The following is a 6,000-nucleotide window of genomic DNA, read 5'->3' as shown; positions in this document are numbered from 1 at the left end:
TCCCATGTGTGTAGAAAGAACTGTGCTCCATAGGGTTTTCAAGGCTGTGACCTTTCAGAGGTAGATCGCCAGGCCTGTCTTCCAGGGCGTCGCTGGGTGGGTTTGAACCGCCAGCCTTTCAGCTAGTAGTCACGTGCTTAACCATTTGCACCACTCAGGACTCCATGGGTTGGTAGAGTGTAGATTTCTTTTTCCTTAGGCAAGTTGACCCTTTTGAGATGGAGGCAGTGGCATTGGGGGTAGCAAGGACCTTGTGTCTCTGGAGCCTTCCCGGCCCTTTCCAGGTTGAGGGATGTTCTGGTGTATCTTGTATAGGTCTCTAGTGCTGAGATGACAAACCTTTTGAGGGTAGGGCTGCTCATTCTTTGTATCTCCACAGTCTGGCCCAAGGTATGTGCTCAATAAAAATGAAACAAATTGATATATGGAAGGAGTATGGGTTTTGAAGTCAGACCTGGTTTGAATTCTGGTCCTTCTGCTAACTGTTAGTAAGTTACTTACCCTTTTGAACCTCCATTTTCTCATCTATATAAAGGTAACTGTGAGTATTAAATGTGAGAGCGTGAGAGCCTGGCATACTGTAAATGGCAGTTCGTTCCCCCTTTTCCTTTCCTGAGTGGTTTTGTGAAGGAAAACATGATTTGTTAGCAAGGTGAATGACGGGCTTTCCTCAGAGTATGGCTTGGGCGCTGGAAGGCTGTCGTACAGGTAGGGGTAGAGGCAGTGCATTGTTGAACTGGAAAGAAACGATTTGTAACAAAGGGTGAAGATGCCTGGAAACCAAAATCTATGTATATTTGCATAAAAAGGAGCATCTGTATTTAGGTAGCCCATTTTTTTAGAAAGCAGTTTTTACATATGATGAATTTTGATTAAATTTATATTTTGGTGTTTTATTTTTGTCAGTTATGTAGCAGGAATAATAATCCTCAGTTCCTTCTGTCTCTGTCCAGCTGTCACCTCGGTGACATCTTCCCTGGACACCTAACTAAGGTAGCCCCTGCTTTCCCTGTCCAGCCCCTTGCCTTACCTTTTTTCTTCATAGCAGAAAATTCTAGTTCATCACCTTAACCCCTGTCCCAGTATGTTGTTGTTGTTAGGTGCCGTCGAGTCGATTCCAACTCATAGCGACCCCCTGTGACAGAGTAGAACTACCCTATAGGGTTTTCCTGGCTGTAATCTTTACGAGAGCGGATGGCCAGGTCTTTCTCCAGCAGAGCTGCTGAGTGCGTTCAAACCGCCAGCCTTTCAGGTAGCAGCCGAGTGCTTAACCTTTATGCCACCAGGGCTCCTTGTACTAGGATATTAAAAAAACAAAAACAAAAGCATTTTGCCGTTGAGTGGATTCCAGCTCATGCTGACCCTGTAGAACAGAGTAGATCTGCTCCATAGGGTTTCCAAGGAGCAGCTGGTGGATTCAAACTGCCAGCCTTTTGGTTAGCAGCCAGTCTCTTAACCACTGTGCAACCAGGGCTTCTGTACTAGGATAGTGTGTGGCATATGGTAGGTACTCAAGTGTTTGTATGAATGCATCAATAACTATAGTCCAACCACGTTTTGACAGTACGTTATTGTTTCTTCAGAATTTTGGAACCTGTTCTTCCCTGACTCAGTAGTGTATAGAAGATTCTGGGAGGATTCTGAAGCAGGCAGGCAGAACTCTGCCCTTTCGTGATACTCGTGTCGTGTACCTCCCTGCCTCCCAACACACACGTACTGTAGCACCTGCTTTAAGACACAGGGGTTTGCCCTCAATGGCTTGTAGCTGGGGAAGACCGCTGTGCCCACCAGTGGAGGTTAGGGAAGGAGACTCTATTCCTGATGCCAGGGCAGGAGTGAGATGTGCTTCTGTCATTTCCTGGAAAAGCCACGGGTTTTTCCGGTTAATGATTGCTGAGTAACAAACCACCTTAAAAATCAGTGACTTAAAATAACAGTCTATTATTAGATCTTACTGTTCTGTGGGTTAATCAGACAGGGCTCTGCTGGGCAGTTCTTCTGCTACACATGGCATTGACCGAGGTCATCTGGCGGCTGGTCTGGTCTGGAGGGTCCGAGATGGCTGTACTCACATGTTTAGCTGGTTGGGTGTCTGGGCTCAGCAAGCACCTCGCTCTCTGTCGTCTCAGGATCTCTGTAGATGGACTCTCCTCTGTGGTGGCCGGACTTCTCACATGGCAGCTCCGGGCTCCTACAGTGAGTGTCCAGGAGAGGAAGTCGAGGCTGTGAGTCTCTTCAGCCTGGCCTTGGCAATTGGCATAATGTTACTTCTGCCATTTTCTGTTGGTTGCAGCATCCAGACCGCCCCCCCACCAGATGTGAGGAGAGGGGACATAGACCCCCACCTCTCCCTGGGAGTAGTGTCAAGAATTTGTGGCTGTCTTTAATCCACTGTATATGTGGTAGTTAGATTCTGTAGTGCCATCCGCAGTAGGTGCCAGAGACAGCTTTTAAGATGGGTTGTTGTGGGTAAAATGGGAACCCCAAGTGTTCTGTGACAAAATGTGTTCGGAGTTCTGAACCAAGAATTCATGAATCGACTTTTGAAATACATCTATTCTTAAAGCAGTATTTGCCTGCATGAAAGTGTTTGTTTTATTTACTTAATTAGCAGGCATCCTTGATCACCTGTTTGCCAGGAGTTTTTCAAGTCCAGCTTTGAGTCCATACATCTTCCCTTCCTGTTAAAAATAATTGGAAACCACTTTCATTTTGAAGAGTACCATGGAGTTTGAGTTTACATTTCTCTCTGTTCTTTAAAAATAAACTTCACTGAGAAAGTATTAGTAAGCCTCCATGTCCTGAATTTCCTTTTCTGCACCCTAGATCGTTCTGGTAAATCCCTTAGAGACTTACTGGAATGAAGTTATGGCTGTTGATGTGTAAAAGTGTGGGATAATTTGACAGCATATACTGAGGTGTGTACACGTTCGCTCTAATGTAGAAATCTCATTTTCCGTAAACCCTGCATTCTCCGCCCGTCTCACCTAATTGTTGCAACACTGTTGGAGGCGGGAGCAAGTGTGATGAGATCACAGGGGAATGAGGGAGTGAATTTAAATACTGAAACAAGAAATCTGGCTCCAGTGGAGCCACACGGCACTGGGATCGCTGCAGTCGGGAGGGCGAAGAGCTGTGTCTGCCGGGTTCTGGCGCGCTGCTGGCACCTGTACCACCCAGGCCCTGCCCAGTACAGCGCTTTGCCCTGCATCTCTGGCTGGGAGGTGGCCAGGGCATGAGCTGCCCAGCCCTGTGTTTCCCAAGCGTACCTTGCCTTTGTTCCCTAATTACCTGTCCCTCCTGGGCACCTACCTTCTGTCCCAAATAGACATGAGTGGAAAGCAAGCTACTCTAAGCGGTTCGTTCCTGCTCTGGAATGACTGACCAGTGCATGGAATTTCAGGGAGTTCTGGAGCCCCTCCCTGGATTCCTGAGGTCAGGAAGTTCTGATTTAGATGATCTGATGTCTCTTGGAGCAGTAAAATTATATGTATATATATCCTTATTCTTTTCTTGTTCTGAATTGTGAAAGTTGGCTGGCCTTCAGCATATCACAAAGGAGAAAATGATTGTTCTCTGGAAGGTCCATAAGTCATTGAGGATGCTTTTTTTGGTACTGTTTACCTTTTTCATTCTCTGTTACTCTCAAAATTCTCTATACCTGAATATGGTGCTTTGACCCGGGGTGACTGGCTTGGGGGCCAAAGGAGAGTGATGAGACTTGAGGCCTAGGGAGGGTGGTGACTCAGAGCTCATTTTGACCCAGTCCTTTAACCTTTGTGAAAGAGGCAATGGAACAGAAATAGCAGGGTGCAAATTACAGGATGGGTGAGGACGTTAGCTAGCTAATACTCATCAGAATAAGACTCTTGTTCAGTTTATGTGAGCAATTTTAATAGGTGAGCCTCCGCAGAGAGTTGACATTTCGGTGGTGACTAGGCTAGAATACATACATGTCATTTCAGAAATGACCCCGGGTGTGGGAGATGATAGCTAAATTGGAATATTGAAGTCAGAGGAAGAGTTTGGTGGCTTTAGAGGGCAGACTACCAGTTAGCAGTTGCCGTCGAGTTGATTCTGATTCATGGCGACCCCTCGTGTGTCAGCGTAGAACTGTGCTCCATAGAGTTTTCAATGGCTGATTTTTTGTAAGTAGGTCTCCAGGTCTTTCTTCCGAGGTGCCTCTGGGTGGACTCAAACCTTTGGGTCAGCAGCGAGTATGTTAACCGTTTGCACCACCCAGGGACTCCTGGGGGTCAGGGACAGGCTAGTGAAGAATTACCTACGCGTCCAAGTATGGAAGGCCTCTTCAGAGTCCTCCCTCATCACTGGGTGGGTGTGTTGTGGAAGCTGGGCATAGGGGCTGTGGATGACCACTCCCGTCCCTTCTAAATCGGAGGATTTCATGAGCATAATTTAAAATCCACAATTGACTAGTGTGTGCAGACTCCATTAAATTCATGGAGTCATATCTATAGTATAACAGTGCCTACCTTTTAGAACTTGTTTTCTCATAGTCCTCTGCTAAATATTTGTTTTGTTTTTCAGCTGCCAGGCAGTAATACTTCTTGATTGCACATTTGTGTGGGATTGTCTGATAGGACGTGGCCGTCAGTGTGGTATGTCTAGGGTTTTGTTGGTCACAAGGGAAGATCTTCAGAGCCTGGGGTGGTGGGGGCTTTCCCATGCCAGAGAAGTTTAGTGGTTTCCTGGTTAGTGTTGGAAACTTCCCATACTCCTTTGATGGAATGTAGTGACTCCAGGTGGAACTCCTACCTGGGCTTGGCAGCTCCCTTCTCTAGTCTTCCTTTATTAGTGATTAGTTTCTCCTCGTGGTTAGTGCCTGTGATTCTGAATCCCGGCGTGTATTAGAATTATCAGAACCACAAAAGCTGGGGGCCCCATCCCAGGATGTATCAGTCATTTAAGAGTCCAGTTAGATGTATTGGGCGTGTGTAAAGCGCTCCAAGGTGACACATGAGCTACCAGGGCTGGGAGCCCCTGGGTCAGTGGGAGTTGTTTACTTCCTGTGTCCCTCAGCATCACCTAGAAAGTCTCAGATCACAGGCCCAGCCCACACCTGCTGACTCAAGGTCGGCCTCTCCACAGGGCCCTCAGGTGAGTGACAGCTCGCTCAGTATGAGAGGTGCTGGGCAGACTTGGAGCCAGAGAGGTGGGTTCAAGCCCTGGCTCTTCCTCCCCAGCTTGCGTGAGCCTGAGCTAGTTCCTAACGCCCACGAGCCCCAGGCCCTGCGCGTAAAATGAGGACTGCAGGGCAGTCACGCAGGTACCTCATTCCCCAGAACCTCTGAAAGCAGGCTGAAAACCTGACCTGAACGTGTGTTTTATGTAGTCTCTACTCCACTTAGTGTGGAATACTCCCACATTTAATCAGTATGTTTTCTTATGGGTGCTGCCTCAGACTTCTGTGGGAGTAATACGGAATAGACAATATATATACACACTGTTTCCTTCCTAAATACCAAATAAGGCTGAACTCTGAGACACATCTGGTCTCAGTTTTGGATAAGGGATTGTGGAGCTGTAGACACCTAGTTTATAGGTGATTATAAGGAGTGTGTGTGTGTGTGTGTGTGTGTGTAAATACACGTGTGAGACTCCTGTCTGTATGTATATAAGGAATCTGTGTGTGTGTGTAAATATACTTGTGAGACTCCTGTCTGTGTGTATGCATATAAGGAGTCTGTGTGTGTAAATATACATGTGAGACTCCTGTGTGTATGTATATAAAGAGTCTGTGTGTGTGTATAAGTATACACGTGAGACTCCTGTCTGTGTGTATGTATATAAGGAGTCTGTGTGTGTGTGTAAATATACATGTGAGAATCCTGCCTGTGTATGTATATAAGGAGTCTGTGTGTGTGTGTGTGTAAATATACACGAGACTCCTGTCTGTGTGTATGTGGAGTGTGTGTGTGTGTGTGTGTGTGTGTGAATATACACATGAGACTCCTGTTAGTTACCAGGCATCCTGTAAAT

This window comes from Trichechus manatus, unplaced genomic scaffold (genome assembly GCF_000243295.1).
Source record: "Trichechus manatus latirostris isolate Lorelei unplaced genomic scaffold, TriManLat1.0 scaffold00045, whole genome shotgun sequence".
Lineage (NCBI taxonomy): Eukaryota > Metazoa > Chordata > Mammalia > Sirenia > Trichechidae > Trichechus > Trichechus manatus.
This window is presented reverse-complemented; position numbering follows the sequence as displayed.